This window comes from Pagrus major, chromosome 6 (genome assembly GCF_040436345.1).
Source record: "Pagrus major chromosome 6, Pma_NU_1.0".
Taxonomy (NCBI): Eukaryota; Metazoa; Chordata; class Actinopteri; order Spariformes; family Sparidae; genus Pagrus; species Pagrus major.
Genome location: NC_133220.1, coordinates 15,209,605 through 15,234,224, shown reverse-complemented (window position 1 = coordinate 15,234,224; position 24,620 = coordinate 15,209,605). Strand labels below are relative to the sequence as shown.

The 24,620-nt window shown below is 40.5% G+C and overlaps 14 non-coding genes across 14 annotated transcripts; all 14 read right to left on the bottom strand.

Moving 5' to 3' along the window:
• Positions 1-325: 325 nt before the first annotated feature.
• trnag-gcc (transfer RNA glycine (anticodon GCC)) lies at positions 326-396 on the bottom strand. Its single transcript has one exon. It is a non-coding gene; the product is annotated as a tRNA-Gly (tRNA).
• A 419-nt stretch (positions 397-815) lies between these two features.
• trnag-gcc (transfer RNA glycine (anticodon GCC)) lies at positions 816-886 on the bottom strand. Its single transcript has one exon. It is a non-coding gene; the product is annotated as a tRNA-Gly (tRNA).
• Positions 887-1,305: 419 nt separating this feature from the next.
• On the bottom strand, positions 1,306-1,376 carry trnag-gcc (transfer RNA glycine (anticodon GCC)). The gene has a single exon. It is a non-coding gene; the product is annotated as a tRNA-Gly (tRNA).
• A 419-nt stretch (positions 1,377-1,795) lies between these two features.
• On the bottom strand, positions 1,796-1,866 carry trnag-gcc (transfer RNA glycine (anticodon GCC)). Its single transcript has one exon. It is a non-coding gene; the product is annotated as a tRNA-Gly (tRNA).
• Positions 1,867-2,285: 419 nt separating this feature from the next.
• On the bottom strand, positions 2,286-2,356 carry trnag-gcc (transfer RNA glycine (anticodon GCC)). Its single transcript has one exon. It is a non-coding gene; the product is annotated as a tRNA-Gly (tRNA).
• A 419-nt stretch (positions 2,357-2,775) lies between these two features.
• trnag-gcc (transfer RNA glycine (anticodon GCC)) lies at positions 2,776-2,846 on the bottom strand. Its single transcript has one exon. It is a non-coding gene; the product is annotated as a tRNA-Gly (tRNA).
• A 419-nt stretch (positions 2,847-3,265) lies between these two features.
• trnag-gcc (transfer RNA glycine (anticodon GCC)) lies at positions 3,266-3,336 on the bottom strand. Its single transcript has one exon. It is a non-coding gene; the product is annotated as a tRNA-Gly (tRNA).
• A 419-nt stretch (positions 3,337-3,755) lies between these two features.
• trnag-gcc (transfer RNA glycine (anticodon GCC)) lies at positions 3,756-3,826 on the bottom strand. The gene has a single exon. It is a non-coding gene; the product is annotated as a tRNA-Gly (tRNA).
• A 419-nt stretch (positions 3,827-4,245) lies between these two features.
• trnag-gcc (transfer RNA glycine (anticodon GCC)) lies at positions 4,246-4,316 on the bottom strand. The gene has a single exon. It is a non-coding gene; the product is annotated as a tRNA-Gly (tRNA).
• A 419-nt stretch (positions 4,317-4,735) lies between these two features.
• Positions 4,736-4,806, bottom strand: trnag-gcc (transfer RNA glycine (anticodon GCC)). Its single transcript has one exon. It is a non-coding gene; the product is annotated as a tRNA-Gly (tRNA).
• A 419-nt stretch (positions 4,807-5,225) lies between these two features.
• Positions 5,226-5,296, bottom strand: trnag-gcc (transfer RNA glycine (anticodon GCC)). The gene has a single exon. It is a non-coding gene; the product is annotated as a tRNA-Gly (tRNA).
• Positions 5,297-5,715: 419 nt separating this feature from the next.
• Positions 5,716-5,786, bottom strand: trnag-gcc (transfer RNA glycine (anticodon GCC)). Its single transcript has one exon. It is a non-coding gene; the product is annotated as a tRNA-Gly (tRNA).
• Positions 5,787-6,205: 419 nt separating this feature from the next.
• trnag-gcc (transfer RNA glycine (anticodon GCC)) lies at positions 6,206-6,276 on the bottom strand. The gene has a single exon. It is a non-coding gene; the product is annotated as a tRNA-Gly (tRNA).
• Positions 6,277-6,695: 419 nt separating this feature from the next.
• On the bottom strand, positions 6,696-6,766 carry trnag-gcc (transfer RNA glycine (anticodon GCC)). The gene has a single exon. It is a non-coding gene; the product is annotated as a tRNA-Gly (tRNA).
• Between the last annotated feature and the right edge of the window lie 17,854 nt (positions 6,767-24,620).

The window sequence follows — 24,620 nt, the reverse complement described above, 5'->3', positions numbered from 1 at the left end:
TTAACTTTGACTGTGGTACCCCAATGAGGTTCTCAATTATGATCCTATGCAAGGGTTTGGAAAACAGTTGCTTGGATTGTAGTGAACATTGGCGCACACATTCATGTTACCCTGAGGTTGAATTTAATAAACTTTAGTGATCCTCTTACTTTTCATTTAGCACTATCATCAGGTTAAAATTGCAATCTGTCTAGTGGCCTCCCTTGTGGTTGCTTTTGGACATAGTGCTAATCTTGTTTCCAGTCATGTTCTAGTTTGATTGAACCTAGGCCGAGGCAATAACTGCACACTTTCTACTGTTGTATGACAAAGTTAAAGCTGTCGTTGCATTGGCCGGGAATCGAACCCGGGCCTCCCGCGTGGCAGGCGAGAATTCTACCACTGAACCACCAATGCTTAAAAAACTGTAAAAAATGGGATGATTTCGCGGTCACGCTTGAAGAATTCTTGTCTGGCGTTTCTGTGGGCATGAAATTCATGGTCCCTTGACTTAACTTTGACTGTGGTACCCCAATGAGGTTCTCAATTATGATCCTATGCAAGGGTTTGGAAAACAGTTGCTTGGATTGTAGTGAACATTGGCGCACACATTCATGTTACCCTGAGGTTGAATTTAATAAACTTTAGTGATCCTCTTACTTTTCATTTAGCACTATCATCAGGTTAAAATTGCAATCTGTCTAGTGGCCTCCCTTGTGGTTGCTTTTGGACATAGTGCTAATCTTGTTTCAAGTCATGTTCTAGTTTGATTGAACCTAGGCCGAGGCAATAACTGCACACTTTCTACTGTTGTATGACAAAGTTAAAGCTGTCGTTGCATTGGCCGGGAATCGAACCCGGGCCTCCCGCGTGGCAGGCGAGAATTCTACCACTGAACCACCAATGCTTACAAAACTGTAAAAAATGGGATGATTTCGCGGTCACGCTTGAAGAATTCTTGTCTGGCATCTCTGTGGGCATGAAATTCATGGTCCTTTGACTTAACTTTGACTGTGGTACCCCAATGAGGTTCTCAATTATGATCCTATGCAAGGGTTTGGAAAACAGTTGCTTGGATTGTAGTGAACATTGGCGCACACATTCATGTTACCCTGAGGTTGAATTTAATAAACTTTAGTGATCCTCTTACTTTTCATTTAGCACTATCATCAGGTTAAAATTGCAATCTGTCTAGTGGCCTCCCTTGTGGTTGCTTTTGGACATAGTGCTAATCTTGTTTCCAGTCATGTTCTAGTTTGATTGAACCTAGGCCGAGGCAATAACTGCACACTTTCTACTGTTGTATGACAAAGTTAAAGCTGTCGTTGCATTGGCCGGGAATCGAACCCGGGCCTCCCGCGTGGCAGGCGAGAATTCTACCACTGAACCACCAATACTTAAAAAACTGTAAAAAATGGGATGATTTCGCGGTCACGCTTGAAGAATTCTTGTCTGGCGTCTCTGTGGGCATGAAATTCATGGTCCCTTGACTTAACTTTGACTGTGGTACCCCAATGAGGTTCTCAATTATGATCCTATGCAAGGGTTTGGAAAACAGTTGCTTGGATTGTAGTGAACATTGGGGCACACATTCATGTTACCCTGAGGTTGAATTTAATAAACTTTAGTGATCCTCTTACTTTTCATTTAGCACTATCATCAGGTTAAAATTGCAATCTGTCTAGTGGCCTCCCTTGTGGTTGCTTTTGGACATAGTGCTAATCTTGTTTCCAGTCATGTTCTAGTTTGATTGAACCTAGGCCGAGGCAATAACTGCACACTTTCTACTGTTGTATGACAAAGTTAAAGCTGTCGTTGCATTGGCCGGGAATCGAACCCGGGCCTCCCGCGTGGCAGGCGAGAATTCTACCACTGAACCACCAATGCTTAAAAAGCTGTAAAAAATGGGATGATTTCGCGGTCACGCTTGAAGAATTCTTGTCTGGCGTCTCTGTGGGCATGAAATTCATGGTCCCTTGACTTAACTTTGACTGTGGTACCCCAATGAGGTTCTCAATTATGATCCTATGCAAGGGTTTGGAAAACAGTTGCTTGGATTGTAGTGAACATTGGGGCACACATTCATGTTACCCTGAGGTTGAATTTAATAAACTTTAGTGATCCTCTTACTTTTCATTTAGCACTATCATCAGGTTAAAATTGCAATCTGTCTAGTGGCCTCCCTTGTGGTTGCTTTTGGACATAGTGCTAATCTTGTTTCCAGTCATGTTCTAGTTTGATTGAACCTAGGCCGAGGCAATAACTGCACACTTTCTACTGTTGTATGACAAAGTTAAAACTGTCGTTGCATTGGCCGGGAATCGAACCCGGGCCTCCCGCGTGGCAGGCGAGAATTCTACCACTGAACCACCAATGCTTAAAAAGCTGTAAAAAATGGGATGATTTCACGGTCACGCTTGAAGAATTATTGTCTGGCGTCTCTGTGGGCATGAAATTCATGGTCCCTTGACTTAACTTTGACTGTGGTACCCCAATGAGGTTCTCAATTATGATCCTATGCAAGGGTTTGGAAAACAGTTGCTTGGATTGTACTGAACATTGGGGCACACATTCATGTTACCCTGAGGTTGAATTTAATAAACTTTAGTGATCCTCTTACTTTTCATTTAGCACTATCATCAGGTTAAAATTGCAATCTGTCTAGTGGCCTCCCTTGTGGTTGCTTTTGGACATAGTGCTAATCTTGTTTCCAGTCATGTTCTAGTTTGATTGAACCTAGGCCGAGGCAATAACTGCACACTTTCTACTGTTGTATGACAAAGTTAAAGCTGTCGTTGCATTGGCCGGGAATCGAACCCGGGCCTCCCGCGTGGCAGGCGAGAATTCTACCACTGAACCACCAATGCTTAAAAAACTGTAAAAAATGGGATGATTTCGCGGTCACGCTTGAAGAATTCTTGTCTGGCGTCTCTGTGGGCATGAAATTCATGGTCCCTTGACTTAACTTTGACTGTGGTACCCCAATGAGGTTCTCAATTATGATCCTATGCAAGGGTTTGGAAAACAGTTTCTTGGATTGTAGTGAACATTGGCGCACACATTCATGTTACCCTGAGGTTGAATTTAATAAACTTTAGTGATCCTCTTACTTTTCATTTAGCACTATCATCAGGTTAAAATTGCAATCTGTCTAGTGGCCTCCCTTGTGGTTGCTTTTGGACATAGTGCTAATCTTGTTTCAAGTCATGTTCTAGTTTGATTGAACCTAGGCCGAGGCAATAACTGCACACTTTCTACTGTTGTATGACAAAGTTAAAGCTGTCGTTGCATTGGCCGGGAATCGAACCCGGGCCTCCCGCGTGGCAGGCGAGAATTCTACCACTGAACCACCAATGCTTACAAAACTGTAAAAAATGGGATGATTTCGCGGTCACGCTTGAAGAATTCTTGTCTGGCATCTCTGTGGGCATGAAATTCATGGTCCTTTGACTTAACTTTGACTGTGGTACCCCAATGAGGTTCTCAATTATGATCCTATGCAAGGGTTTGGAAAACAGTTGCTTGGATTGTAGTGAACATTGGCGCACACATTCATGTTACCCTGAGGTTGAATTTAATAAACTTTAGTGATCCTCTTACTTTTCATTTAGCACTATCATCAGGTTAAAATTGCAATCTGTCTAGTGGCCTCCCTTGTGGTTGCTTTTGGACATAGTGCTAATCTTGTTTCCAGTCATGTTCTAGTTTGATTGAACCTAGGCCGAGGCAATAACTGCACACTTTCTACTGTTGTATGACAAAGTTAAAGCTGTCGTTGCATTGGCCGGGAATCGAACCCGGGCCTCCCGCGTGGCAGGCGAGAATTCTACCACTGAACCACCAATGCTTAAAAAACTGTAAAAAATGGGATGATTTCGCGGTCACGCTTGAAGAATTCTTGTCTGGCGTCTCTGTGGGCATGAAATTCATGGTCCCTTGACTTAACTTTGACTGTGGTACCCCAATGAGGTTCTCAATTATGATCCTATGCAAGGGTTTGGAAAACAGTTGCTTGGATTGTAGTGAACATTGGGGCACACATTCATGTTACCCTGAGGTTGAATTTAATAAACTTTAGTGATCCTCTTACTTTTCATTTAGCACTATCATCAGGTTAAAATTGCAATCTGTCTAGTGGCCTCCCTTGTGGTTGCTTTTGGACATAGTGCTAATCTTGTTTCCAGTCATGTTCTAGTTTGATTGAACCTAGGCCGAGGCAATAACTGCACACTTTCTACTGTTGTATGACAAAGTTAAAGCTGTCGTTGCATTGGCCGGGAATCGAACCCAGGCCTCCCGCGTGGCAGGCGAGAATTCTACCACTGAACCACCAATGCTTAAAAAGCTGTAAAAAATGGGATGATTTCGCGGTCACGCTTGAAGAATTCGTGTCTGGCGTCTCTGTGGGCATGAAATTCATTTTCTCTTGACTTGACTTTGACTGTGGTACCCCAATGAGGTTCTCAATTATGATCCTATGCAAGGGTTTGGAAAACAGTTTCTTGGATTGTACTGAACATTGGGGCACACATTCATGTTACCCTGAGGTTGAATTTAATAAACTTTAGTGATCCTCTTACTTTTCATTTAGCACTATCATCAGGTTAAAATTGCAATCTGTCTAGTGGCCTCCCTTGTGGTTGCTTTTGGACATAGTGCTAATCTTGTTTCCAGTCATGTTCTAGTTTGATTGAACCTAGGCCGAGGCAATAACTGCACACTTTCTACTGTTGTATGACAAAGTTAAAGCTGTCGTTGCATTGGCCGGGAATCGAACCCGGGCCTCCCGCGTGGCAGGCGAGAATTCTACCACTGAACCACCAATGCTTAAAAAGCTGTAAAAAATGGGATGATTTCGCGGTCACGCTTGAAGAATTCGTGTCTGGCGTCTCTGTGGGCATGAAATTCATTTTCTCTTGACTTAACTTTGACTGTGGTACCCCAATGAGGTTCTCAATTATGATCCTATGCAAGGGTTTGGAAAACAGTTTCTTGGATTGTAGTGAACATTGGCGCACACATTCATGTTACCCTGAGGTTGAATTTAATAAACTTTAGTGATCCTCTTACTTTTCATTTAGCACTATCATCAGGTTAAAATTGCAATCTGTCTAGTGGCCTCCCTTGTGGTTGCTTTTGGACATAGTGCTAATCTTGTTTCAAGTCATGTTCTAGTTTGATTGAACCTAGGCCGAGGCAATAACTGCACACTTTCTACTGTTGTATGACAAAGTTAAAGCTGTCGTTGCATTGGCCGGGAATCGAACCCGGGCCTCCCGCGTGGCAGGCGAGAATTCTACCACTGAACCACCAATGCTTAAAAAACTGTAAAAAATGGGATGATTTCGCGGTCACGCTTGAAGAATTCTTGTCTGGCGTCTCTGTGGGCATGAAATTCATGGTCCCTTGACTTAACTTTGACTGTGGTACCCCAATGAGGTTCTCAATTATGATCCTATGCAAGGGTTTGGAAAACAGTTGCTTGGATTGTAGTGAACATTGGGGCACACATTCATGTTACCCTGAGGTTGAATTTAATAAACTTTAGTGATCCTCTTACTTTTCATTTAGCACTATCATCAGGTTAAAATTGCAATCTGTCTAGTGGCCTCCCTTGTGGTTGCTTTTGGACATAGTGCTAATCTTGTTTCCAGTCATGTTCTAGTTTGATTGAACCTAGGCCGAGGCAATAACTGCACACTTTCTACTGTTGTATGACAAAGTTAAAGCTGTCGTTGCATTGGCCGGGAATCGAACCCGGGCCTCCCGCGTGGCAGGCGAGAATTCTACCACTGAACCACCAATGCTTGAAAAGCTGTAAAAAATGGGATGATTTCGCGGTCACGCTTGAAGAATTCGTGTCTGGCGTCTCTGTGGGCATGAAATTCATTTTCTCTTGACTTGACTTTGACTGTGGTACCCCAATGAGGTTCTCAATTATGATCCTATGCAAGGGTTTGGAAAACAGTTTCTTGGATTGTAGTGAACATTGGCGCACACATTCATGTTACCCTGAGGTTGAATTTAATAAACTTTAGTGATCCTCTTACTTTTCATTTAGCACTATCATCAGGTTAAAATTGCAATCTGTCTAGTGGCCTCCCTTGTGGTTGCTTTTGGACATAGTGCTAATCTTGTTTCAAGTCATGTTCTAGTTTGATTGAACCTAGGCCGAGGCAATAACTGCACACTTTCTACTGTTGTATGACAAAGTTAAAGCTGTCGTTGCATTGGCCGGGAATCGAACCCGGACCTCCCGCGTGGCAGGCGAGAATTCTACCACTGAACCACCAATGCTTAAAAAACTGTAAAAAATGGGATGATTTCGCGGTCACGCTTGAAGAATTCTTGTCTGGCGTCTCTGTGGGCATGAAATTCATGGTCCCTTGACTTAACTTTGACTGTGGTACCCCAATGAGGTTCTCAATTATGATCCTATGCAAGGGTTTGGAAAACAGTTGCTTGGATTGTAGTGAACATTGGGGCACACATTCATGTTACCCTGAGGTTGAATTTAATAAACTTTAGTGATCCTCTTACTTTTCATTTAGCACTATCATCAGGTTAAAATTGCAATCTGTCTAGTGGCCTCCCTTGTGGTTGCTTTTGGACATAGTGCTAATCTTGTTTCCAGTCATGTTCTAGTTTGATTGAACCTAGGCCGAGGCAATAACTGCACACTTTCTACTGTTGTATGACAAAGTTAAAGCTGTCGTTGCATTGGCCGGGAATCGAACCCGGGCCTCCCGCGTGGCAGGCGAGAATTCTACCACTGAACCACCAATGCTTAAAAAGCTGTAAAAAATGGGATGATTTCGCGGTCACGCTTGAAGAATTCTTGTCTGGCGTCTCTGTGGGCATGAAATTCATTTTCTCTTGACTTGACTTTGACTGTGGTACCCCAATGAGGTTCCCAATTATGATCCTGTGAATCCTTTTTGAAGTATCATGGGGCAAGACTCACATAATATCTCAGAAAAAGCAACTCTTTGAAAGAAGCCTTAATGGTTGCGTGGAGTAAGGCAATACTTCCAGGTCACATGCAGGTGTATGTTTGAATCTTCTGTCATCCAAGGTTTTGACTGAAACTGGACCCATTTACTGTTACGATTCAAAAAGTTTCATGCAAGACTGTCATTAGTTCTGGAAGTATCATGTGCCTTGTACAGTACAAGTTTGTGAATGTCTTCAGCAGAGTAGACACCAGTGTATGCCTCATAGCAGAGTAGTATCTCTATCACTGCACACTTTCACTCACTTTTAACATCAGTCGGAATTTGTTTCATCCAAATCTTCTCTGATGGAAGCATATTTAGTATTGACTCTGGGACAGAATATTATCAAGTTAATGTACAATGTAAAACTAACATCATTACGCCTGCCAACCAGAACAGCTTAACAGCAGGGAGCTGTGTTCTCAATAACTACTCTCCCACTGTTTCTCGTTACAGATTAATGAACTCAATCTCAAGCAGCACTTCATTTAATTTTGCCCTCAGTGAATGTATATTCATCATTAATAGATAAACAAACATGGGAACTCGTCTTACCTCATTGCTTGCACTGGGTCGTCATGTTTTATATGGGAATGTTAAATGGTTTTTCACTCTTTGCTGTAATGCAATATGGCCAAGATCACTTTTCTTAAAACAACAGGATTTTAACTTCTAGTATTAATGTGTTTTGTGAAAAATCCATCGATAAAGCAATATGTTTATGTACAGATGTAGTCTTGTTGATGCAACTCCATATAGTTAACAAAAACAAAGTTTATTGTGGTTTTAAAAGGTAACCAAACAGTTGTCCCCTTGTGTCCGTATTACATGCTTCAACCCACAATTCAATCCGAACATGTAACTCAAACATAGGTTTGGGTTGGCTCTTGTTTTTCTTCTGAGGACTATCAAGCCAGCATTAATAACACATATTAGAGACCTGTCACTGGTCCACCTAAATAAAATATAGCCATGGTTAATTTTATTAGTTACACCTGTATAACTCGTGTTGTTAAAGACATGAATATCATATTAGAAAACAGTCAGGTAAAACCCATGGACTATATATGAACATGTGCATTTTTACGAATATTACTGGACTCATATCACAACCAGACATTTTACGTCTGTTTCAAATCAACAAAATACCATTCAAAACATATATGATAATGCCTCTTCAAACAAGCCATTCTAGCCAAAAGCTTCCAAAGCGAGGCTTCCAGCTGAGGGGAGCTCTGATGTTAATGTGTGTTAAACAGCCAGGTTAGAGTATCCCATTAAGGATGGATGGATGAATGGTGAGGGATGGATGGAGGGGAGACTTGAGGTCATTTCCATTCTCTCTCTCTCTCTCTCTCTCTCTCTCTCTCTCTCTCTCTCTCTCACCCTCTCTCTCTCACTGTGAGTCAGAGGCAGTCAGGCTAGTACAGATCCTCTGGTCCACTGGAGAATGAATCAGTTTCAGCAGACTCCATGTAGAAGTACAGTTCTCAGACACATTCAGAAGTATTCATTACATTTATTTAGCTAACTATTTTATCCCAAGTGACTTTCAATAAGTGTAATAATCCATGTGGATACAACCCAAAAATTATAAGAATCACGCAAGTACATCAGACTTCATCAAATATGCTGAAGTGCCTCAAGTCAGTAGCAGAGCTTAGTGGATGGGCTGGGGTGGGCTGGTTTGACCATGTCTTGGTAGTAGGATGGACCTGAGCCATTTGCACTACAGTAGGCAATTACATAAATAAAATCAGACTCAGACTCTGCATTGTTTCAGGGCAGCAGAACCCATTACTCAAGTTGTCTAATGCTGTCATACATTACAATATATAATATTAATCTGACTATATGCATGGAATAAATGACCTATATTGTTTGTGTCTTGAGGTCTGGATGAGTATGGATGAGTGAGTCAAGAGCTGTTGGGGGGACTGGTGTTTGTTGAGAGTAATGTAGCACTGACCTTTGTGGACATGGATTGGACCCAATTTATTGAGAACTTTGTTGGTTGTTATTCACTTGACCACCCAGATAACATAACTGGAACACACAAAGTCATCATTAGCCCAGTTCTCTCACATAAAGTTTCTGATCAGGATCAGCATTTTATCACCATAAACTAAACTAACGATGCTCTGTTCACCTTCTCTTCTTATATCCTTCTTTGGATTTATATATTCTGTCTGCTTTTTCTAACAATAATTTAGAGATAAAGTTTTGTTTAACTGTAATAAGATATACGATATAGGGGGTATGTACCAAAAACCAACAGAAAAGCATCATTGCCCCCAAGTTATGTGTTCAACCTTTAAATGTTGAAGCATCTGTTTCTTCACTTGCACATTTATTTTTTTCACTTTCACTTTTATTTAGATTTACACTTTTTAAGTAATTAACTAATTTCCAACCATTAGCATACAGTATGTTCTGTAGTAGCACTACTACCAAGTCAAATGTTTTTACAGGTCTCACATGACTACTACTTGGTAGACCTTACTACTCAGGGTTGAAGTCTTGGCATTTTGGGTGTGACTTGTAGAATATAAGTGCATGACCAGCACATTGAAGTGCATGACCAGCACATTGCAAATGAAGTGGAGTAAAAATAGACTTCTGAGGAAGAACTAGCCAAGACATGATTTCTGTTTTAACTGTCATTTCAAAATCTGTCAGACGTGGCTCATGTTTTGGTGCCTCACCAAAACCTCTCTTTCCATAATTACTAGTGAAAAGAGCATGGTCTGCTGTTGAGTCAGAACCGATTAGCCACTTGTTGCCTGATTGCACGTGTGACCCATAAGAGATGTCCTGCTCAGGGACCAGTGAGACTCATTTGTGACTCACAACATTTCAACATCCAGTCTTGAATATTATCTAACCAGCAAAGATCAGGTTTCCAACTAGAAATATGTTCTTTACAATATGTGACAAAACAACTCCATGTCGTACTGTATATTAACTTCCAACTACTGTAGTTTCTGCACACTGGCCAAAAGCAAAGGTCCCCTGAGCCTGGAAGATACAGCAGCCTGCAAACAAATGAGTTAACTGCAGCATGAGATCATTAAAGTGAAAATGCTGTTATCTCACTTGCTCTGCCTCAGGCGTTTGGAGGTCATGTTTGATGGTTTCATGATTATGTATGTTCATTGTATATTAGAAAAAATTAATTGTCAATTTTGATACTACTTTGTGATAATGGAAAAATGTAACAATTATCGAGTGCTTTTCACCCCATGGGGCCAAAACTATTGAGTAAAACAGACTGGGGTTTACTGATGTGTGTTGTTTGAGCATAACAGGCTTTTAATTGATTTGTCCTCCAGCGAGACAAAATTGTTTTTTTTTTAAACAATACTGCCTTTGCTCTTGCACATTTGGGTAAAAAGCAAGTTTTGTATTTAACATTTCCCGTTATTGGTGACACTGTTGTCAGCATCAACATCCAAAATATTTTCTATCCATAGTTTGTAAGGTTGTCTGACACAATGACATAAATCATAGAACCATTATTTGAACAGCTGCTACGACATTTCTCCACATTCCCACATTTAGGTCATTTGAGGATCTGGGGGCTTTGCAGCCTTTAGAAACCCTTTGAAATGAAGGAAATGGCTTATGTCAGCTAACAATTCCACCAAACTCAAATTGTGTTCTGTGGATTAGAAAATAAGTGTACCCTTCCTGAGTGAAGCACTGTTGACTGGTACAGACTTTAGTTACACAGAGCTGAACACACCACAAAGAACTCTTATCAATTATCATCTTAATTCTGCACATGGGTATGAACGGTGAAAGGACTGCAAGTTTACTGTTTTGGAGGGCACTTTGTCTTCCTGTAACTGTAAGCCTTTAAGCTTGAAAAAGGCTACTGACCATTGTGTATTATCCAGCAACAATGGGTCATTGGGTCTAAAAATGGTGAAATTTGGAGAAAGTGTCTCTGTTTAGGGCAGCACACTGAGCTACCAAAAACATGTTCGCAATAAAGTCATTATGATCCTCTCAGCTGTCTTTTTAATCTAAAAATAGGTTCCAGTAGAGAGAGAGAGAGAGAGAAACGTTGTGTTGTGTTTACAACTTGTTTCCACTATCCAAAAAAAATGGACCAAAACATATCACTTTTTGCAGGTTTAAAGCTGCTGTATATGATATGTTTTTATTAAAATAAGTGTTAAACAGCTTTATATTCCTTCAGTAATCACGGTTATTGAGTGTTTGGTCAGTGACCCTCCGCCCGCTCATGCAGTAAAAAAAGAGAAAAAATTCTGGTATTCCTGTCTACTTTATCCAATCAGGACAGAACTCAATAAAGAGAGCTGTCTGCTCTTGAACGTGCAGAGAGCAGGAACTTCCTGTTTTTTGCTATGTCTGACGATTACCGCTGCAGCTTCATGTGGTGACGTAGAGAGGAGGGAGGGGATTGCTAAATGAAAAACAGACAGGAATCCTGCGCGGGGATGGAGAGGGATTGCAGGTTAACAAGTGGCACGCATTTTGGTCTATTTGCTAAAATGGGGACAGCATTCCCCCTTGTCCCCCCTCAAATTGCCTACTAGTCGCGTGATTCAGTCGATACTGTTGTGCACTATTTTTCCATCAGAAGTTGGTTGCATCCACCATTTTTGTCAGATTTCTGGTTGAGCAAATATTGCTAACATTTCTTATTTAATCCCAAATACCCTTGTTAGAGCATTATCAGTGGGTACTATTTTTTTTATTATTGCTGTTTTGTGATTTGTTAAATGAGTTTTTCTTGTGATCAATTTACTGCTAATCAATTAAGCCATTGTGCTTGCGGTCTGAATGTGTTGTTTACTCCTCAGTGTCCAAAATCTCTCTTTACTCTTCACTATAGAGTAAGCTTTGTTATTGTCTAGTAGTGAATGAGCAAAACAAGTGGGTGATTTCAGACACAGCTTCAATGTATATGTTTACTAGATGAATATGATGACTTAAAGTTTATGCCTTGTTTGCATTCTAATTCGTTTAAACAGTTGTCTGGTCGCTACTGTTTATGGCACATCATCGTTTTCTGGTTTTTGTAATCACTATATCATATAACTTGTCATCACTACTATTTTCACACTTTCACAATTAGCTCACTGCTCCCCTAGACTCATAGTGAGGCTCACCACCATGTATTAGTGAGCTGTGAACGCCAGACAGAGAAAGACAAAGAACTCTCAGCTCCGAGTGCTTTGAGCAGATGCTTTCTGGAAATAACTAAAACAGCTTCTCTGTATTCATGGAGTGCAGTCAAGTATTCTCCCTGAGCAGATACAGCTACAGCAGATGAAGAGAGAGAAGAAGAAGGCATAGTGATGCAGACTAGCATAGCATAAAGGCATCATGGATCATCGGTTTCCAACGCCGCTGGGCCTTATGCTTTTCTCCTAGAGCCACTCAGGGCATTCAGTAACTTTATGAAAGGGGCCATGGATTAATTCCTCCAGCCCCCAGTAACCACTGCACTATGAAATCCACTAAATGCTAAAGACTGAATACTATGAGAGCTTTCTTTGCGAATGCCCATCGCCCTCAGCTCGTCTCTCTGTCACGCCTCAGCTCACAGAGAGCCCTGAGAGCCTTACAAACTGTGACACAGTGACACAGAGATTATAAAAGATGCGTTTCTATCCTGAAGATGATTGTTGTGTAAAAGACTTGACATTGTCCAAATGTCAGTTTTTCTAGGAACGGCTACTGTATGTTTGGTGTGTTCCTGTAGGCTCTTTTTTATACAGTAACACCCAAAGAGCTATTGAAATAAAAAGGAACATAGGTAAAGAAAAAAGGTAAATGGCAACAACTGATTAATTATATATAACTGCTGGGAATACTGATAAGAAAGAAGCCAGAAGACAAAGACACAAACACACAGCAGACCCCCTTAAAACATCACACATTGCAGATATAATGACCTGCATCATCGTGGCTGCTTCGAGAGGGGGCTGGGTGAGGTCAAGCTGGGGGCTGAAACTCCTCCATTCAACCTCAGTCAAAGCTCTGATTGACCTTGAACCTGCAATGACCCCCGATAATTTACTGGAGCCAGACTTACACAATCACAGCTTGGCTTCAGATATGAAAGAAAGACAATAGAAAGCACCTCTGTTTGCTTGAGAGCGACGAAACACAAACAGAAGCCTCTGATGCCTTTCCATCTTATTTGGATAACCTTCACAAATGAAAGACCACACAGACAGCCAGTCCAGGCTACACTGTGAAATTGGTTGCTCCAGAAAATCAAGTCACGCCTTACAGTGTGGCATTCAATTTAATATCACTTGTTGGGAGACAAAGCAAGATGCATTTCTTGGAATCAAATGTCATCATAAATATCATAATGTAGCACGCTAGTGAGCCGAGACGACATGTAGTGATAATGTTTCATGACAGTTTTTAGGTCGCATACGTGATTAATAACCAACCACCTCTTCAGTGTTTCATGAGATGTTACATTCTTGTAATTAACATGATTGTAGGTCAGGTCATGTGCATTACCATTTTGCTTTTTTCGTCAGAAGCAGGGCCTGCATGTTTATTAGAAGGGCCTGTACATTTTTTCTTTTGTGCTTGATAATATATGTAACAGATTTCTTCCTATGTTTGACCTTACAGTATGTGTAGTGGTCCAAATATGAGCAAATAAAGCTATAATTTACCGAGCCAGCAAGGCAGGGCCTAAGGACACTATTTGAGAAAAATAATAACCTTGACCCTCAAAATGACCCCTTTCCAAATTAATGGTCACAGTCAACACCTTGATTCATGGGTCAGTAGGCAATAAGAAGGAGGCAGTAGCTCGACCCACACAAACATGTGGACGCACTGAGACAAAAAGGTGTTATTCCAAAGCCTCAGTGAAGTCGTAGTTTATTAGTCCCTGTGGGGAAATTTGTCCTCAGCATGTGAACCATCCTCACTATTTCGCAACAGTGGGCAGCCACAGCTCAGCGCCTTGGGTCCAAATCCTGTTCAAAAGCCAGTGCTGCTGTCAAGGGCAGCCGCAGGAGGATTCCTGTCAGGAAACTACTGCACCATTAAGAAAATTGTAGGAATTTAAGGAGAACATATCAATTTTAAATTGATATGTTTTTATTTTGCACATTAGAACAATGAAACAGTCAAAACCAGTGAACAGCAGCGTCATACATACACTGTCATTCAGTACTAGAAAGCTTATTTCCTGAGACAAAATGTTCTTCATAGAATACTGTACATGGAGAATGTTTTTTCACTTTCACTTACTTACTTATCACTTGGGTAAAAAAAAAATAGATAGTTGTTTGTACATTATACTGATGTTAAGGTTAATATGACATCCACATTTCTCAGGACCTTCTGACCTTTTCCACGTGCCACAATGTTATGCTTACTTCAGGCAACTGACTTCTTTTGTTAAATGATGTCTTATTTATTTCCCACTGACTAAACAAATGCTGATATTGCATTTCTATAAATAAAATACTGTAGAAACAAGAGAAAAGAATTATGATGATGTCTTTATCAATATTTGGCCAGTCATGCAAAAAATGAATGGGATTGTTATTTCGCTCATTATTTTGCTTGCAGAGCAGTATGGGTTTGTATTTTTGTACACAGACTTTAGCCCCCATATTTGGATCGTTCTCATCGTTTGTAATTTTTTCATGAAGCCTTTATTAGAGATATAATATAAACAGCAATATTCAGGGTTTTTTGTTGTTACACTTTTTTGTTGTTACTTCACTAGTTTATGGGCCTGATCTTCATATGTATAAGTCATAATCCACAGGTGCAACTACATCAAAGTTACATCTACTAAAAGTGCTTGTTTTTGCTACTGACCGACTAAGGTTATTATTCTTAGTATTCCAAGTGTCTGGCAATGATTCCTACAGATAGAGAGCTTTTTGGTAAATAATAAGATCTGTTATTTTGCCAAAAGTTTGGAGTTTACCTGGAGGGCCTGCCAGCAAGAATTTATTTCCAAAGGCTGAATGGATGCATGGCTGAATATTTAAATGATTTTGACAATATAGATGAGTGACACATCACCTCTCGAGAATTCAGAGTGAGGTGAACTTTTGAACGAGACTGGTGTTTCTGGTGACAAGACAGATCTTATTATTTAACAAACAGGTCTATCGCCGTAGGAATAGTTTCCATAATGTTGTCAGACACTTGGAATAACAACCTCAGCCTGTCAGTGGCAAAAACAAGCACTTTTAATGGACGTAACTTTGACCGTCAGAGTTGCCTCAAAGGATTATATTGCCGCTGAGGCGATTGACTGGACTGTATTTCTATCTGCTACTTTTTGTTTTACTTTATGTTTTAATTGTCCCATTAATGCTTGTTTTAATGCATTGCCATGTCTTTGTAAAGCACTGTGAATTGCCTTGTGTCTGAATGGTGCTATATAACTTGCCTTGCCTTGATCCTTGAGTCTTGACTATGACTCATTAAATGAAAATGTCATTCAGTGTCTCTGAATCACGTCAGTTTCAAGTCAGTTGAGCTGCTGAGAGATGCCATTCATGTCTGCGTGAGAAATACGCTATAAGTCATTATGCAGCTGCACCTTCTCACTGTGCCATTTCTCAGTTGGCATGTGATATTCCTTATAGGAACATTGGACAAAATGGTACAGAATCCTCCAGCTTGGTTGTCATGGAACGTCTCGCAATGTCTCCACAGCCCAAGGCTTAATTCCCCCTCTCTCTGTCTGTCTGTCTTGATCACTCTGACTTTCTCTCCCCCTGCCTTCCTTTTCCCTTTTGCTCTTTTCTCTCCCTCGCCTTGGCTGAGATAAATAGGAGGTATTTAACTCTGATGTGAGAACATAATGTCTCTTGCTCAGTAAAAACTACATTTGTCAGTGCCACAGTGCTTTTTGCTCTGGGTAATTGCGCACCATTGTCTTGCGAGGCTGCCTGGAGATATTCCTGCTGCAGAAAAGGAAGCGATGGGAGAGGGGAATTTCGTGCTATGTGGAAATGAAAAGAATGTGTTGTTCTAGCATGTGACACATGCGGTGGCCTGTATGATTAATTGTGCCATTAGCAGATGCAACCAGTTCCACGCTATTTGGGTCACACAGATCCTTAACATCTCTACTTTTGTGTGTGTGATTTGTGGTTTAAACATTCCTGACAATGTCTTAGGCTTCACTGAGGAATCACAATACTTTATCTCTGGTTTATTTGAGTGAATGTCTTATTTTTTGTTCAATGTTAAATAGTTTTAATGTTAAATAGCCTCATGTCTGAAAGTGGATAGCAGGACTTGTGTTGCCATAATCTTTGAGCTAGGAAGAAGGATGTGTTTTCCTATACTTGTACATAATAAATACAAGCTCACTAACTGAAGTCATGCTTCTTAAAACACTAAGGAAACAGAGTGTAAACCACTTGATACTCAAATGAAATAAGTGAAAGTGGTGGCACAATGGCACTTTATGTGGAATATATTGCCTTTTTTTCTTAGAATCTGTACTCACAAAGGATGTATTGTAGATATTGTGTTGAGTGTGGCGATGGGTCACTGTACTCTTTGTTAGATTTGAAAAGTGACACTGAAATGTGAATTGGACATTTGTATTCTATAAATAGCACCCTCAGTGGGTTTCCTGTAAGGCTGCAGTAAAGTACTCTCTTTGTAATCAGGACCCGGTTGATGGTCTCGCCTCTCTGATGACGAGCCTTGTGAAGCCCCCATGTGGGGGATAAAGTGCTCACCTGCAACGAGGTTTTCACCCCTCCATCACACGGCCATACTACTCCGTACAATCTGCAATCAGAGTCTCCCTGTAAAAAGTGGTTACACAGTGTAGCCATCGTTGTACAAGCACAGGGTCTTTTATGAACTCCGTAAGCCAGTCAAAATTAGCATGTACTCACTCACGCAAGTCACGACGGAGGTTATATTCCCGGTCTGGTTTGTTTGTTGGTTGGGTTATTTGTCTGTTTGTCTGTTGCAGGATTATGGAAAACAACTGGCCTGATTTTCATGAAACTTGGTGGAAGGGTTTAAGGTTCAGGGTTCATTACTTGTCATTTCACAACAAGGGGCTGGACAACGAAATGTAAGTTGTACTCAATTTATGGTACACAAGAAAAATACTATTTTTTCTAACAGAGTATTGAGGATGAGTTGAGTCTCACGGCCTGAGGAATGAAGCTGTTCTGTAGTCTGGTAGTATGACAGCGGATACTTCTGTATCTTTTGCCAGATGGCAGCGGAGTGAACAGACTGTGGCTGCAGTGGGTGTTGTCTTTTAGTTTCCTTTGGGCTATGTGCACCTGACACCTCACTCACTCGGTTTGGTAGATGGGTACCGATGATGTTCCTGGGGGTTTTTTCACCACTGCTGCAGAGCCTTCCTGTCCCGGGCTATGCACGAATCATGCCAGTTTGTGATGTTTCCAGTCAGGACGCTTTCTGTAGCATAGGCCAAGGAAGAATCTGTGTATCCATCTCAAATCAGGGGATAATGTTTTTTCTTTCGCTAACATTATGTGGGAATTAAACATTTTTTTTGATTCAGAAATCAATGTATGGATTAGAACTTGTCAGGAATTGAGATGAGGGGCGATTATCTTCGCCTGTGGTGTGGGGAGCTGTCAGGATTAGAACATGTCAGTAATTCACACGAGGGGCAATTCTCTTTGCCTAAGGTGTTATCAGATAGTCAGATTTGCTGACAGTTATTGTCCTTCAAAACATCAAAGGGTCATTGCTCTGGGGAAAGCATAATTAACACCTGTCATGAGGTCTGCATTTGTTGTCCTGTTTTATGTAAGTGAAGACAATCTGAAAGTCTGGAGAGAACACTATGGGTGCTCTTTTTATGTACGTATAAAGAGATCTGATTCATCCATGAAGTCTGTAATTTTTCAGAGAATTAGCAACTCTCAAACTTCAACAAGGAGATTGTCCATTACAATTGCCAGATAGGGCAAATTTGGCCTTGGAGGAATAAATTCCATACATTCTTCAATCCAATACCCCATGATGTACACCCTGGTGTAGCCAACACATGTAGCTGCTCAAACTTCATACAGAAAGCAGTCATTATGGAGCACTTGGAGACAGTGATTTCATTAGTTAACCAGTGCAATTGCAGCGTCACCACAATTCCACATTTATCCAGACATACTGTTTGTGTGTTTGTGGTTGCAGATTTGTGTATCATAGAAGAATGGACCATTGGCCTTTGCAAAAGTCTGCTCTCTCTGAGGGCCCTTCTATGTTGGTATATAAATGGCCAAAATCTGGTGTCCAGAAAGTCCATGACTTGATATAGTCCAAGGGTCACAAAGGTTAACTTGCATTTGATTTCCCACAGGCTTTGCCATGACTGACTGCCTGACTACCATCTGTAGGCTGATTACGGGGGGACTTATCCTTGTGACATTATAAGACCATGTCAAGCTATGTGAACGACCATCAAAAGCAGCCAACTGCAGAATTATGAAGTATGTTCTGAACAAGGTGACCTCTCACTATGCAAATGGGCTCTGACAGATGCATGAGTAATAGCTTGGTGGTAAATGCATGAATATGCAGTATTTATAATAAAGTTGATTTGTTAAAGGTGCAATATGTAAGATAGTTGATTGTTGAGTCTCACTCCTAGGTCATCAAATAACTGGAAATGAGACTCAGCAATCAGCTGTCTTTCCTAGAACTATTGCACCACCTTGTTTTTTCACCTGGGCCCATAACAGTAGTTCAAAATTGGATTGTTTTATGAATAAATGTGAGTCAATTAGTAAAATTTGCAAGCATTTGTCTGATATGGCCACTTTGAAAAAAGTAGTGGAAATAGGTCAAAATTGCAGGTACGCACGTAAAGAGTGTTAGGTTTTTTTTAAAAATGTTAATGAAGATGATTAAGACACTTAAAAAAACAGATTATAACTTTTTTTCTCTTTGTGTTGCTGTACAGTATAATGTCTTCCCATTTACACACAACATGCTGTGTCCCTGGAAGCAAATATTTAGACATGTAGATGTGAACCAAAGTGCATTCGGGCTGTGAAGCATCTCTTTGTGTCCAGAGCTCGCTACCTTCCCAAGCCTCCCAGTCATTCAAATGGTAAACCAGCAGAACCGAATCTTAATTCATTCGACAGCATTAACAGTCCAGTCCAGCTCCGAGCACTCCAGCCTGACTCACTGTTTCCCACTACTTTCTCCAAACAGAGAAAAGGAAAGCATTTACCATGAGAAAAGAGACAGAGAGGAGAGTTAGAGAGCTGGATGTGGCACGCTTAATCTGTAATCTGTCTCTGCCATTTTTCCTCGAAGCATGTCCTATTCAGGGTTTTGTTTGTGTGTGTGTGAGTGTGTGTGTGTGTGTGTGTGTGTGTGTGTGTGTGTCAGTCTTGTGCTCTTCTAAGTTGTACACCTACCGGTTCAGCAAGCTTATTTTAAAGTAACACAACTGAGAAAATTGTATATGTATTTGTATATATATATATATATATATATATATATATATATATATATATATATATATATATATATATATATATATATATATTATATATATATCTGAACCAAATTCAAAAGGCATAGTTTATTAAATCTTGGGCTGACATAAATGAATGATGAAACTGTTATGATCAGATACACATCATGGTCACAGGCATGATGAGTTATAACTTCATTTAATGACAAATCTTCCGTTGGTCAGAATGATTTGTAGAAGTTATTGTTTTCTTCAGCCGTGTCTGTGAAGGGAGTAATAACAAACAAACAAAGAAAAATCACATTATTTAACGATCAGACGAAATCATTGTGTGGCCCATAAGTACTGTATGTATATAAATTGCTTTTGATTGCGGCGTGTGGTCACGTTCGCTTCCATACTTAATGCATTCTTCAAAAATTTGACAACAATACAACGCATTTTCAAAAAAACAAATCTATTTTATGGAGGAACATAACGCTGCCCAAATTCCCTTTATTCATTGACATAATGAGGAAACTTTTATGAGCGTAATCACAAAATATTTATATTGGAATGATCTGCAAAGCATTCATTGTTTTATCTACAATAGCCATTCTTGCTATACAATATCAACTCTAAGAAACTAAAGCATGACACTTTCACTTTCTTTCCTACACCCATTCTAAAATGACAAAGAGAAGTGTTTTCTGATCTGACACCTCTACCAGCTGTAGGATTTCAATTGGGAGCGACTTATTCAGAGTGAACAAATATTTAATTGACATGTGCGAAATAAAAATAAGAAATGTAAATAGTCTTTGCCATTGGACTCCATTGTGACATCATCGTATTTAAAGGGAATGGTGATGCCATGCATTGCAAAGAATCCCACCCTGATGAGTCTACATACTGGTCGTGGAGGTGATGATATCAAGAGAAGTTCTGATTCGAGAAACAAATCCAATTTGCTTCTCGAATCCAATCTAAAAGATGTGTCCATACTATTGTTTGCAAGTGATCAGATCGGTGTTTTGGGTCCAGACATCACCAGCATAGCTACATGGGTTGCTATGGTAACGAAAAATTTATTTGGGCTGGGAGTCTGAACAAAGCCCAGTTAGCTTTGACCTGCGTGCTGGAAGTGATGAAACTGGAAGTGAATGGGATGGAGGAGAGTCACAATGACAGCAGCAGAGAGGCGAATTGATTTAAGGTTTGGCAGCATTGTTATGATGAAGATCGTGGCATAATCTGGTTTGTTTAACTGAAAGAGTAAATGCCCGTAGGCGTTCCCAAAGGAATTAGGAGAAGAGGGTGAGAGAGAGAGAGGAAGAGAAATGAGAATGATGAGTAGCAAAATTGATAGTCATCCTAATTGAACTTACACTAAGCTTAGCTCTGGTAAGGTATTACATTGGATCCTGAGGGGCAACAGAATGTCTGCAGGCCTAACAGATTTGTGTTCAGTACATTAACCTACCCCTTCCTTGACTGGAAAAACATTGTCAGTGAACAGAATCAAGGCAGCAATTTCCAGCCCAGTTGCCGGGATATGCAGCTCATATCTTTGTAGTTCTCGGCCCTGTTTAGTATTATGTTCAAGCTTCTCCCAAAGCAAGAAACAACAGGACAGAAACTTCACTCAGATTTCTCCTCAAACCACATTATCTCCATTATACATGTGCACAATCAGTGCTTACGTCCCACAATTTCATGATGGTGCGGGGGGGGGGCCTTAAAGAACATCTGTCTGCAAACATAAAGTGACTGCAGGAGATGTGCGCCCGGCATTCAACACCATGTCGAGGGGTAAAATCCATGTTAATATCCAACTGCCTCTCAAACATCCGCCTAATTACATCTGATTTCTCTCAGCACGCCCCTCGGCAACGCTGAGATTGAGGCATGAAGCAAAGACAAGTGCATGTTCTGCTCCGGTGGCTCAGGTTATGGGGAATTGGAGAGAGAGAGCAGCAGAAATGGAGAGTCTCTGTGCAATCACTTAGTCATCTACAGGGGATTTGCATAGGAACTGTAGGCTTTAGAAACCCATATAAAAATGCCTTGCCTGCTATTTCCTCCCATATTCTGCAGACTAGCCTGAATTTGAATAGCAATGGTAATGATGAGGAAAAACTATCCAGTTTTGATCGGTTATTTTGCTTCCAGGGGTTTGTTTATGTTATGGAAAGTCTCTTTATGTGTTCAGAATTTTTGGAATCTCTTTTATAAGAAAAAAAAACTGCAGTTGACATTTTCTTTTCTGAGATGACTGTCGAAATCATTTCGTGCATTACAGTGGGTGTGTCGTTGGTCGTGTGTGAGTGTGGATCTGTAATGGCGCTCAGATTTTTCCTTCTGTATTATATATAGGCTGTTACACGCCTCAATAGTTTGATAATACTGAGTGATGGGCTTGCATCTGAACTGTCATGGAAGTAATTATACTGTAAATAACGTTTGTCTGTGTATGTGTGTGTGTGTTTGTGTGTGTCAGAGGGCTTGACAGCCGAGGGCAGGCAGGCATGACATCAGATTTCTTCCTCTCTGCATAAGCAGCATTAGGGAGGGAGAGAGGGAGAGATTGGGGGGTGTTGACATATGATGCATCCTTGGTTGGATGTTGTGCTGTTGAGCAATGAATCGCTGCACCATAGAGGAGATTTATTCAAGGATAATTTTTTGCCAGCATCACTGTTTTATCCCTAACATGTGTTTTGTATACAAACAATTTAAATAGGGACATCCGTAAATTGAGGTTTTCTCAGTTTCAATACAAAATATTTATTGAATTGTCACTTTGGTGATCAGTGCCATTGCAATGTTGAATTTTTAATTGTCAATACTTTGGTTTGTGATCAAATACTTGCAAAACTAATGACATTCCCATCATCCTCAGGTGTAATTTTTGTTTAATATTAACTGTTAGTCTCCCCTGGAAAGCACTCATGTTCTTGCATGCGGCCATATACATAAAAAGTACCACAAATAGTCATGTAACAGTTGAATGGAATGAAGTAAATGAGGGATCATCGATTTTCAGCCTAGTTGCCAGGATAAAATGTTGGAAGTTAACGCTCCTGCAAACCACAGATACTTTTAAATTTCATAGGCTACATGCTGTATTTACATTTATACGAAATGTGTCATATCAAGTTTACATTACATGTTTATTATCTGAATTTCATGTTGGCAGGTGTAAGGGATGGTGGGACAGTTACAGGCGAGAAGGCTTCAAAGCCAGTGAATGCATGAATGAAGGCATTTCACAGCATTTAGACATTTGTACACGTCAGAATGTTTTGTAGACTTTGAAGGTAGTAATAACAAACAAACAAACAAACACACATTTGTTGTAGCATTGATGTAGCATTTATTTATACTGTTAAAGATTGTCAGTTATTACACATTGCATGATTACTCGTTAATATTTACACTGTAGTTACAAGGCATGGGGTGGTGGGGGAGTTACAGTTGAGAAGGCTGCCAAGCCACTGAATGCCAATTTGAGTCTGTTTCAAGATTTGTAATATTTTTGATGCAATTTTCCTAGATTTGGAAATTTGACATTAAACTTTTATATCCTGATGACACAGGAAAAGAATGCATTTATAAATTGTTTTATTTTTAGTTTTATGTGAAACTTCATAGTACAGCCCTTTCTTTTAACACGTCACAGTTTAACACATCACCATCAAGTAAATAATACAGTATGTACGAAACCTTGTAGCTTGCTATGAGGTGGTTCTGTAACCTTTCATGAAAGTAAACACGTGAATCACTTTTGATGGTAGATCTTACAGTATTCCCACGCCAACAGCTATGGCTGAGTCTCAAACAGGAAGCTTTCACATTCATGGTACTGAGCTCTTCATTTATCTCCTTTTGGTTCTCCCATCATAAACAAACGTACCTTTGATGCAATTTTATCCCTTTTGTTGGCTGTGTGGGTAGTACTCTTCAGAAAAACCGTGTCAAGTATGCTGAGTTGGAGAGCACTGGGCTGATGATGTGAAGGTTCTTGACAGCAAACGAAACACTAATTAGACCTTCTTCAATGATAAGGTTTTTCTATTTCTGCTCATCATGAGGTTATAGCACAGGTTTTCCCACAGCATTGGCTCAAAAACATTGTCTATGAAGAATAGAGGGACTGTGAAAAAACATAGGGGAAAAACATAAAGATGAATTACTTGTCCAACTTTCCACCTTCTCTCACTCTACCGTATCACATCACTGGAATATGTGTTTCCTTGACATTATACTTAGTCTTGTACCATTTCTTCTCTGCTTTAGCGTAGAAGAAGATGCCACAAGGCAAGAGCTCTGCCTCTGAGCTTTGGGATGCACCACACCGCCAGCGCTCCTGGTACATTTGGTGATAAATGTGGCGTGGCAAAAGACCCCAGAGACTGGAAGAGATAGGATGGGTTCATTGGTTGAGGCTCTGGCATGGCGATCACTCACTCTACCGAAGAGAAGAGAAGAGAAGAGAAGAGAAGAGAAGAGAAGAGAAGAGAAGAAAAGAGAAGAGTATGTGGGGAAGAGGCAGCTGAGACTAAGTAAGAAGAGGAAGAGAGCAATGAGAATGAGCGTTGAGCTCTGTTTGGGGCTCTTTACTCTTTTGTGCCAGGAGAAAGGAGCTGTTTCCAGCTGGAAGTCAGGCTCCCTGTTTTGTCACACAGGCCTCCTCTGTCTCCATTCATCGCTAAAAGACAGAGAGGGTCTGAAGAACACCATTTGGTTCAAGCCTCACACTGCTGCTGTTGTGAAATTATTACTGTTTGAACACTACAGCACATGTAGCTATCATCCTGGTTTAGCTGTTCTCATTCAGAATTTTCACTTTATGTGGACAACATTTCTTGGGTTAGAAATATTTTGACCACAGATGGTCTGTTTTTGCTCCCTATTTCTCCACAAGCTGTTAGGTAGAAGGTCAGTTGTATCCCGTATTGTAAAAGGGCTGCCTCGAGGCACTTTTCTTCACATTCGACTATGCTAGCACCTTGTGTTGATTAAACAGTGTGGCCTTTTGCTGTGTCATTGTGTGGCCTGTGTTGTTACAGACATTCTGTTTCTTCCTCTGCTCAACAGTCGGACCAGCATCATAGTTTGCCACCATCTGCTTAATTATTGGCATGATTGGTGGAGGGCGACTGCTGCTGACCATTCCGGGATATCACGGTGACTGG